A 12227-nucleotide genomic window follows, 5' to 3' on the forward strand; every position below is an offset into this window, starting at 1 on the left:
CCCATGCTGATTCCTACAGAGTAGATTTCTATTCTCCAGAAAAGTCATTATACTCGATCATAATACGTGTTCCAAAATTCTACAACTGATCGACGTTAGAGATATAGGTCTATAGTTCTGCACATCTGTTCGAGATCCCTTCTTGAAAACGGGGATGACCTGTGCCCTTTTCCAATCCCTTGGAACGCTACGCTCTTCTAGAGACCTACGGTATACCGCTGCAAGAAGGGGGGCAAGTTCCTTCGCGTACTCTGTGTAAAATCGAACTGGTATCCCATCAGGTCCAGCGGCCTTTCCTCTTTTGAGCGATTTTAATTATTTCTCTATCCCTCTGTCGTCTGTTTCGATATCTACCATTTTGTCAACTGTGCGACAATCTAGAGAAGGAAGAACAGTGCAGTCTTCCTCTGTGAAACAGCTTTGGAAGAAGACATTTAGTATTTCGGCCTTTAGTCTGTCATCCTCTGTTTCAGTACCATTTTGGTCACAGAGTGTCTGGACATTTTGTTTTGATCCACTAACCGCTTTGACATAGGACCAAAATTTCTTAGGATTTTCTGCCAAATCAGTACATAGAACTTTACTTTAGAATTCATTGAAAGCCTCTCGCATAGCCCACCTCATACTACATTTCGCTTCGCGTAATTTTTGTTTGTCTGCAAGGCTTCGGCTATGTTTATGTTTGCTGTGAAGTTCCCTTTGCTTCCGCAGCAGTTTTCTAACTCGGTTGTTGTACCAAGGTGGCTCTTTTCCATCTCTTACGATCTTGCTTGGCACATACTCATCTAACACATATTGTACGATGGTTTTGAACTTTGTCCACTGATCCTCAACACTATCTGTACTTGAAACAAAACTTTTGTGTTGTCATCAGTCACTCTGAAATCTGCTTTTTTTCACTTTTGCTGAACAGAAAAATCTTCCTACTTTTTTTAATATTTCTGTTTACGGCTGAAATCATCGATGCAGTAACCGCTTTATGATCGCTGATTCCCTGTTCTGCGTTAACTGTTTCAAATAGTTCGGGTCTGTTTGTTACCAGAAGGTCTAATACGTTATCGCCACGAGTCGGTTCTCTGTTTAACTGCTCAAGGTAGTTTTCAGATAAAGCCCTTAATTAAATTTCACTGGATTCTTTGTACATGCCACCCATTATGAACGTTTGAGTCTCCCAGTCTATATCCGGCAAATTAAAATCCCCACCCAGAACTATAACATGGTGGGGAAATCTACTCGAAATATTTTCCAAATTATCCTTCAGGTGCTCAGCCACAACAGCTGCTGAGCCAGGGGGCCTATAGAGACATCCAATTATCATGTCTGAGTCTGATTTAGCCGTGACCTTCACCCAAATTATTTCACATTTCGGATCTCCGTCAATTTCCTTCGATACTGTTGCACTTCTTATCGCTATAAACAGGCCTCCCTCTTCACTGTCCAGCCTGTCTCTGCGGTATACATTCCAATCTGAGTTTAGGATTTCATTACTATTTACATCTGGTTTCAGCCAACTTTATGTCCCTAGTACAATGTGGGCATTGTGACCGTTTATTGATGAGAGCAGTTCTGGGACCTTTCTATAGACGCTCCATACAGCCACGGAATAGAGTGGATTTTACAAACCACCATATCTGCAACCGCCGCCCCTACCCTTTCCAGTCGACGTCATACAGTTCCATAAAATTCAAGAAATTAGCAATTTAGTGGAAACAGTTTCTTGCTTGAAATTTACTGACAAATTAGAGCTCTGTGCCATATCGGGTTGCCCAGTTTGTCTTTTCGTGAAAGTTCTTCACAATCTTAGAGAAGCTGTGAGTGTTCAGCACCGATACGAAAATATAATTGTCGAAAAGGAGAATGACACAAAGACAGATGGGCCGGAACAAATGCACCGTTGAAATTCCTAAAAATACATAACTGGCGCCACCAGTCAAGGAATTTTAAATGAGTTTACCAATCAATTTGTTTCACCATAAGGGAAAATCGACTGGCAGTACAGACGCCTTTAAATTTTAGCTGATTTTTTACTGCTCCCGTAAACATAACTGCATTATATTTGTGATGAAGACAGTAAATACTGCTTGCAAAATTCGAAGAGTAATTAAAACGCAGTGACTTGGTGAGATCCTGCGCCGCATTTTTATTTATTGTTACTGAATATTTGATTATACAATAGATAAGAGATGTTCGAAATTTGTATACGACATCCTCAAAGTTTTTAATCTGAATGAAGTGCCCTGATTGTAGTTAATCGAATTGTCTTTCTCGGTGGCACCGATATATGCTCCTCTAATATTTTTTCCTATTTTTTATTTTTGTGTTTAATCACGATATTATTGTTTCATTTTAATGAAACAACAGTGGCGACTGCTGTTTTTTTTACTTTATTAAATTTCGATTCCCCCATAAGGGAGGCGGGCTGGCAGCGGCTTAGTACACCGCTCTTCAGCCTACACAATTTGTTTTAAAAAAATGAAGGTAACAAATAGTAAAAGCAAGAGATAAAACTGGTGACTTAAATGGTAAAATGGCGGAAAATTGTGGAACCTAAAACATAAAACAAAGGGTTGGTGATGCTAATAAAAAACACACGAAGCAGACAGGTAAAATAATAGACAGGTAATTAAAAAACACGGCGACAGTCTGGTTTCTGTTCGCAAGAGATATAAAAATCGCACCCAGTGACAGCATGGTTTTTGTTCGCAGGCGACTGCTCTGGTTTTTGAGAATAACCTCACTTCTGTAACAGTTACATGCTGCGAGTTCCTGAAATAAATTTGCCCCAGTGGCTTGAAGAAGTAAACTTGAGTAAGTTTTTGTTCTAGTGTAAACACCTCAGCAAGTGCTTTCAGAAGTTAGTTGTTAATGGACGCTAGCCTTTTGTAAAACTTCGCATCCAGGGGCAGCTTGACGTTGGCAGCGCTCGGAGACAAATTAATATCTTTCAAGTAGTTCCAATTTTCTCCTTTTCTAACAGCACTAGCGAAATCGTTAAGTTATCGTGGCGAAACAGTATCTTTTAGTTTTAACGCTTCATTTTGCCGTATTTCCGACAACGTGACGTTACACGGCTGAGAAGCTATACACTATATCAATGAGCAACTGGACACTACAGTTGAAGGATGAAACTACACAATCGTAAGCAGTGTGTATTACAGTTTCACATTAGCGTTGTCGATGTTAGCTCTGTAAAGCGGACACGCAATTTTCAGTCAGGTTCTCGACTATCGATTCTCAGTGTCTCGTGGAGTGAGGGCTCCGTTTAAACAGATTCACTTGCCAGGTGGGGGCCTCAGACTGGTGGGTGCTCCGCCTGGCGCTGGCTGTGAGACGCTGGTTACGCGCAGACGCGGAATTTTATTTGAGTTATCCACTTTTTCAACGTTCACGTAATACTGCTTCAAACAAGTACCCGTCACAGTGATTCATACGACACAGTTACGCACGCGACGCAGCAAGAGGTTCCCTACCTGAATATTCCAGTATGCGCCACTAACCAACCTGAAAAGGGATCATAACGTACAGGTTAGTACGAATGGCTAACAAATCTAGAACAAGGACCCGTTCTCTTCTCCTCGACAAAACAGCTGATTAAATCCAGAATGAGATTTTCACTCTGCAGCGGAGTGAGCGCTGATATGAAACTTCCTGGCAGATTAAAACTGTGTGCCCGACCGAGACTCGAACTCGGGACCTTTGCCTTTCGCAGACGGATACTGGCAGAAGTAAAGCTGTGAGTACCGGACGTTAGTCGTGCTTCAGTAGCGCATTTGGTAGAGCACTTGCCCGCGAAAGGCAAAGGTCCCGAGTTCGAGTCTCGGTCGGGCACACAGTTTTAATCTGCCAGGAAGTTTCAGCTGATTAAATGATTTAGTCGCCTCTCAGCATCACATCTAGAAAAAAAGGGACACATTACAATATCTAACTGTCCACTATAACATTTGCATCCCTCTGTTACCTTTAAAGCCTGTTTTCAAGCAGAACTGTATAATAAATCAGTTAAGCACCGTAATCTAACTCTCTTTTTAATTTTCATCTGCATTTAAAACGCAGTCCCCCGTTGCACACGCCGGACCTGGCTGGCGATTTCGAGCAGCGCTTTGCCTTTTGTACGGCCGTCGGTTCGCCGCACAAAGAGAGATTAAACTTGAGTAAACAGCTCCATTGTCTCATGTATCTGGCCATATCTGGCCCTATTATAATTATATCGCTGAAAAGGAAACTTGGTTAGGGCAATAATTCAACGTCGTAAGCAGTCTTTTGTTCCATAAACGAACAGTTTGTACAATATAACGAATGATCTTTCACTTTGTTACAGGAACACGGTGAATCAGAAGACTGGTGGAGCGCTCCACGTACTCCAAAAAAGAGTTTCAGCGTTTTATATGGCTTAATACGATGTCTCACGTAGATGAGAGGCGCTGCGCACTCTGGCGGAACAGAAGAGCGTCTGCACGCAGTATAGGTGCTCTGAGTGTACCAAGATGTCCTGGCATTTGCTGGCATTTCTGTTACTTGGACAACGCATTCGGTGCAAAATGGTTCCACATCTTTTAACATAGAAATATTTGAAGCGTGGAAATGTTAAGCCCCAGAATGGGCTACCAGGCAAATGGAGCACTGTTATGTTAGCAAATTAGTAAGCGTGTCAGTCCTACATGAAATTGCATTGTGTTTTGAGACCCTTTTTTTCGTAACATAGCAAAATTATGTGCTGTATCCCATGTGGAAACTTGCTATGTTTGACACACTTACGAATTGTGAATTTATATTAACCATACGACCGTTGTGTCACAGCAGGACACATTACAGGAATTCTTGGCAAATTTCACCGTGATATAGTTTTTATCTATTCCATATTAGGACATGGAAAGAACGTTTGGAGAATCACAGACACAACTTGAAGTGACTTCGTTGTTCCACCATTTCCCACTATTTCTTGTAATTTTTGTCAGATGTATGGTCATAATTCCCATTATATATTCTCCGAATGATGTTTTTACGATTGAAAATGACGACGTAGTTTGTAGAAAACCGGTAATGTAACTCTTTCCTTTTAAACAAAAAGCTTGTATTCTGTGGCTATGGCTTCACTATTGTACCCACATCTACTTCTACATATACAGGGTGAAAAGTATTTAAACCGACAAACCCTGGGAGGTTGTAGGGGACATCAAAACAAATACTTTTTCCTAATGTAATTTTTTCTCATGAGGATTATTTAAACCGGTGGAGGCCGTATTACGATCTTCAGTTGTTAGAGGCAGTTTTACGATCTTCAGTTATTAGAGGGCGTATTACGCTCTTCAGTTGTAGCCAACTGCTGTTCACCAGTGTGGTAGTGCATTAGTGCATTGTCTCTGTTTACTATTGGAGCGATACACCTATAGTGAGTACGCTGATATGGTTGGTGCGTACTACGTAGCGCACCACAACGGACGAGCTGCACAGCGAGATTATCGACAACAATATCCTAATCGCCGTATTCCGCATCATACGACCTTTACTGCTGTGTGCCAACGTCTGCGTGAGACCGGATCATTTAGCAGATCACCTGGACAGGGACGCAGTCGCACGGTAAGAACGCTGCAATTTGAGGAAGCTGTCTTGCAGCATGTGGAACGGGATCCTTCAATCAGCACTCGTGCAATTTGCACGTAACATGGGGACGAATCAGACGAATGTAAGAACAGTCCTTCGAGAGAAATTGTTACGTCCATTTCACTTACAGTGTGTCCACAACCTGGAACCAGTTGATCATCCACCCAAAGCATTGCCAGATTTGTTGGAAGACGTCCCGCTCCCTACAAGACAACGCATGTGGTTCCAACATGACGGGGCGCCGGCACATTTCAGTCGTCGTGTGCGTCGATTCCTGGACCGACGGTTTCCAGACACGTGGATTGGCAGAGGTCGTCCTGTATCATGGCCTGCTCGACCCCGAGATATGTCCCCTCTGGACTTTTTTGTGTGGGGAGAGTTGCTCAGCCTTGTTTACGCAACTCCTGTTGCATCAGAAGAGGATCTGATTCCCCGGATAGTAGCAGCAGGAACAATTCAGGATACTCCTGGGGTTTTTGCCCGTGTCAGACAGAATATGATCCCACGGTGTAACCTTTGTTTACGTGTCAATGGAGGCATTTTTGTAAATATACTTTAACTAAAATTGGGTTGTGTTAATGTGTTGTCTCTTGGTCATAAAAAAATGTAAGTGTTTGTTAATTGCCGGCCGCGGTGGTCTCGCGGTTCCAGGCGCGCAGTCCAGAACCGTGCGACTGCTACGGTCGCAGGTTCGAATCCTGGCTCAGGCATGGATGTGTGTGATGTCCTTAGGTTAGTTAGGTTTAAATAGTTCTAAGTTCTAGGGGACTAATGACCACAGCAGTTGCTCAGAGCCATTTGAACCATTTTTTTGTTTGTTAATTTAATTAATTTGCCGCCAGGGAAATCTTCCTCCACCGCTTTAAATACTCCTCATAGGAAAAAATGGCATTAGAGAAAAACATTTGTTTTGATGTCCCCTACAACTTCCCAGAGTTTGTCGGTTTAAATACTTTTCACCCTTTCACTCCGCTAGCCACCAAGCCACCAAGCGCTGTGTGGCGGAGGTCACTATTCATGCCAAACTATTATTCCTCCCCCCCCCCCCCCCCCCCCCCCATCCCCATCTCTGTTCCACTCGCTGATCGCGTGAGGGAAAAACGACTGTCTGAATACCTCACTACGAGATCTAATTTCCCTTATCTTTAAATGGTGATCATTGCGCTATTTGAAAGTTGACGGTAATAATATATGCTCTACATCCTCGGCGAAGATCAGATTTTGGAATTTAGTAAGGAGCCCCTTCGGTTCAGCGCGTCGTCTATCTGCAAGTGTGCCCCACTTCAAACTTTCTATGAGATTTGTAACGCTCTCGCAGTGGCTAAATGTACCAGTCACGAATCTTGCCGTTCTTCTTTGGACCTTCTCAATCTCTTGAATCATACCCAACTGGTAAGGGTCCCATACAGACGAATAACACTCTACGACTGGACGAAGTAAAGTATTGTAAGCCATTTCCTTTGTTGAAGGACTGCATAGCTTCAGGATTCTACCAATAAACCGCAATATAGAGTTCGCCTCACCCGTTATTTGTGTTCTCTGATCCTTTCATTTGAGATCATTTCAAATAGTCACACCCAGATACTTGACGAATGTTATCGCTTCCGAAGACTGGCCATTTATTTTGTACTCGTACATTAATGGGGATATTCGCTTTGTTATACGCAGTTGGTTACACTTGCTAATATTGAGAGATAGCTGCCAGTCTTTACACCACGCATATATTTCCTGCAAATCCTCATTAGTTTGTTCACAACTTTCTTGTGATACAACTTTCGTGTAGACTACACCATCATCGGGAAACAGTCTAATGCCGCTCTCAATACCATCAACCAGATCGTTTATGTAAATCGTAAAAAGAAGCGGACCCATTAACGCTGAACTGGGGCACACCTGATTTTACGCTTGTTTCTGTTGAAGTCTCTCCATTCAAGACGACACACTGCTCTCTGTCTGTTAGAAAACTTTCTGTCCAACCGCATATATCATAGGATAGACTATAAGCCCGCACTTTTTGGAGCAAGCGACAGTGCGGAACTGAGTCGAACGCCTTTCGAAAGTCGAGGAATATGGCTTCAACCTGGAAGCCGGTATCTAGAGCCTGTTGTATATCATGCACAAAGAGGGCCAGCTGTGTCTTCTACAACAAATCGATGTCAGTGATATTGGCCGGTAATTATGTGCATCCAATTTTCTACGCTTTTTGTCAAATAAACTTGTAAATTATATTTCAGTCACACTACTTACGACTATCGTGTCAGAATACGGAAGTAGTTAAACTGCTGAAGATTTCACTCGTTGACGATAATTATGCAGGTAACTTTGGGTAACAAATCACTTTTTTGAAAACTGGCGCTTGCAACTGATTGTGAATTAAGATATACTGTAGGAAATTCAACGAAAACAATTCCAAATTGTGGTATACTCAGATACTACACAGCAAAAGTTTGCGACAGTTCGTACCAGAAGTACCGTGGACGTCCGTCCGCAGCAGGAACATCACAGCACGCAAACCCATCTCGCCACCCGCGCAAATCACGCCCCCCTGGAGCGGCAGCACCACCAGGGAGAGAGGCGCGCGCTTGAGTAACCGTGCAGGAGCTGCAAGTTGTAAGTCAGTATGGGTCCCGCTACAGAGTTCCTGCAGAACATTCGTCGCGTCTTCAGTTCGTCGAGTGAGTTGGAAACAGTGACCGACAGATAGACTGTGTTCAGTCTTCAGTACGAACAAAACTGTGTACAGCATTATCGCACATGGACGGAGACCGCCTGCCTAGAGATTTAACTTCTGCATTGTTAGTCTGGAACTGTTCTTCGAATAGCACATCAAGGCACAAGATTTGTCTTCTTCCGATTTTAGTTCAGGCAACACGATTTAGTTTGTGTTCATGGAACGGTAGTCAACGCAGGACAGATAGGCTACACCTGCATTCTACAACTGCTGTAATCAGCGTTGCCGAAATTGAGTAATATATTTTACTATTCACTATTCTCGTTACTTTCATTGAGTGTGTATGCCTAGAATCAACGCACCGGTCCTACCAGGACATCTTTAATAGTCGTTTCCAGCGATAGCGGGATTTTAGTCAAGTGCACCCAAATACTTCCCTCATTTATTTTTCTTATTTTAACTCATTCACCTGACATACAGTTAGCAGACGAATAAGGACACCATTATATCAATATACACTGGAAAATACACTGAAGCGCCAAAGAAACTGGTATAGGCGTATGTATTCAGATACAGAGATACGTAAACAGGCAGAATACTACGCTGCGTTCGGCAACGCCTGAATAAGACAAGTGTCTGGCGCAGTTGCTAAATCGGTTACTGTTGCTACAATGGCAGGTTGTGAGTTCCAACGGGGGGTAACAGTCGGCCATGAGCTCTGGGGCACAGGAACTGCGTGGTGGCGATAAAGTGGGGATCTTCTCGTACGACCATTTTACGAGTGTACCGTGAGTATCAGGAATCCAGTAAAAAATCAAATCTCCGAAACCGCTACTGCCGGAAAAAGATCCTGCCAGAACGGGACCAACGGCGACTGAAGAGAATCGTTCAACGTGACAGAAGTGCAACCCTTCCGCAAAGTGCTGCAGATTTCAATGCTGGGTCATCAACGAGTGTCAGCGTGCAAACAATACAACGAAACATCATCGACATGGGATTTCAGAGCCGAAGGTCCACTAGTGTACCCTTGATGACTGCACGACACAAAGCTTTATGCCTCGCCTGCGCCCACAACACCGACATTTGACTGATGACGACGACTGGAAACAAGTTGCCTGGTCATATGACACTCGTTTCAAATTGTATCGAGCGGATGGATGTGTACTGGAATGGAGACAACCTCATAAATCCATCGACTCTGCGTGTAAACAGCGGACTGTTCAAGTTGGTGTAATGGTGTGAGGCTTGTGCAGTTGGAGTGATATGGGAGCCCTGATACGTCTAGATACGACTCTTACAGGTAACACGTACCTAAGCATCTTCTCTGATTACATGCACCCATTCATGTCCATTGTGCATTCCGGCGGACTTGGGAAATTTCAGCAGGACAATGCGACACCCCACACGTCCAGAACAGGTACAGTGTGGCTCGAGGAACGCACTTCTGAGTTTAAACACTTACACTGGCCACCAAAATCCCCAGGCATAAACATTATTGAGCATACTTGGGATGCCTTGCAATGTGCTGTTCAGAAGAGATCTCCACCCCCTAGTACCTTAATGGATTTATGAACAGACATGCAGGATTCATGGTGTCAGTTCCCTCCAGCACTACTCAGACAATAAAGTCCATGCCACGTCGTGTTGCAGCACTTCTGCGTGGTCGCGGGGGTCCTACATTATATTAGGCAGGCAGTCTATTCGTCTAGTAATTTTCTACAGTCATGAGTATATAAATGAAAAACAAACATAAAAGTAATAATCGGGTTTCGAACATAGCCAAATTAGAAAGCCAACATTTCGTCTGAGAATACCGCATGCTAAAAGGCACATAGACTACATTGAAAACTTTGACTGTCGTTTTTTCGGAAACGGTCAAGTCTCTACGAATAAGTCAAGACGGAAGTTAGCTTATTTTGATCCCTCTTCTTTTGTGCGAAATTTCTGGGAAATCAGGTTATGGAACTTGCAGTGTTCTCCTCTTCGGTAACAGAGTTCCTTCACTGGGCTTAAGTACTTTTCCTTTGGACTTCGCACACTTCTAGTGAAGTACATTATGTATTCCAAAGTATCAGAACATCCCGAAAAACATACGTTTTTCATATTGCGTACATTGTGCTGCCATATCAGCGACCTCAGTAGTCATTAGACATAGTGAGAGAGAACTCACGGACTTCGAACGTTGTCAGGTGATTGGGTGTCACTTGTGTCATACGTCTGTACGCTAGATTTCCACACTCCTAAACATCCCTAGGTCCTCTGTTTCCGATGTGTTTGTGAAGTGGAAATGAGACGGGACACGTACAGCACAAAAGCGTACAGGCCGACCTCGTCTGTTGACTGACAGAGATCGCCGACAGTTGAAGAGGGTCTAATGTGTAATAGGCCGACATCTATCCGGACCATCAGACAGGAATTCCAAACTGCATCAGGATCCACCACAAGTACTATCACAGACGGGAGATGAGAAAAATTGGATTTCATGGTCGAGCGGCTGCTCATAAGCCAGACATCATGCTGGTAAATGCCAAACGACGCCTCTCTTGGTGTAAGGAGAGTAAACATTGGACGACTGAACAGTGGAAAAACTTTGCGTGGAGTGACGATTCACGGTACACAATGTGGCGACCTGATGGCAGGGTGTGAGTGTGGCGAATTCCTCGTAGTGTCATCTGCCAGCGTGCGAAGTGCTAACAGTAAAATTTGAGGCAGTAGTGTTATGGTGTGGTCGTGCTTTTCATGGAAGGGTCTTGCACCCCTTGTTGTTTTACATGGCACTATCACAGCACAGGCCTACGTTGATGTTTTAAACGCCTTCTTGTTTCCCACTGTTGAAGAGCAATTCGGGGATGGCGATTGCATCTTTTAACGCGATCGAGCACCTGTTCATAATGCACGGCCTGTGGCGGAGTGGTTACACGAGAATAACTTGCCTGCACACTGAGTCCTGACCTAAATCGTATGGAACACCTTTGGGACGTTTTGAAACGCCGACTTCGTGCCAGGCCTAACAGACCGACATCGATACCTCTCCTTAGTTCAGCACTCCGTGAAGAAAGGGGTGCCATTCCTCAAGAAATCTTCCAGCATCTGGTTGAACGTATGCCTGCGAGTGTGGAAGCTGTCCTGAAGGCTTAGGGTGGGCCAACACCATACTGAATTCCAGCATTACCGGTGGAGGGCGCCACGAACTTTCATTTTCAGCCAGGTGTCCGGATACTTTTGATCACATAGTGTACGTGTTGTCGTCCGATGGCCCGAATGTGGGTTCTATTGTCCAGGGTGAAAATTAATTCCATCCAGACAGTTTCGTCGGTTGTTCAGGAATATTTTCCGAGTAATTTGGTACAATGGACCCGTGGTCTCCGTAGGCTCTCTGAAGAGTAATTGCGTTTCTTTTGATTACTTACCCCCACTTGTGTTAGTATCAATTCGGCACAGAAAAGATCTGCGCAACAGTGTAGATGTCGACGGTTGTATGGAACCAAACTCACTCGCGGTACTTGTTGTTGACAACAGCAGTACCGCTCTGATGTTCACCCACCAGCTGACATACACTACTGCTCGGTTCTATGTGAAAAAACTAGCCACGTTTACCAGTTGCAAAACAGAAAGACCTGTGGGCAATGTTGCCATTTCTTCTTTAAGAACGCAGGGGGTCCTACAATGAACCCAAGACTGGGGTTGTGTAATAAACAGAAGTCAATACTAAGAATTTTCTCTTGACTTTAATTTTGTTATTCTCTTGTAAAAATTTAAAAGACATGACAATGGTTTTTTTAGTATAGTGCTAGTAGTTCTAGTAGTTAAAAGATTACTGCTATATTTTTGCACTTTTGATCTCACAAATAAAAGCTAGTACCTCGGTATTAATGACATAATGTCATGTTGGTTAACGTTTTGAACAGTACCTGTAAAGAAACAGTTCTACGTTTGTCACTTAGCTGACAGAACA

The sequence above is a fragment of the Schistocerca gregaria genome, chromosome 2 (genome assembly GCF_023897955.1).
Source record: "Schistocerca gregaria isolate iqSchGreg1 chromosome 2, iqSchGreg1.2, whole genome shotgun sequence".
NCBI classification, from domain to species: Eukaryota; Metazoa; Arthropoda; class Insecta; order Orthoptera; family Acrididae; genus Schistocerca; species Schistocerca gregaria.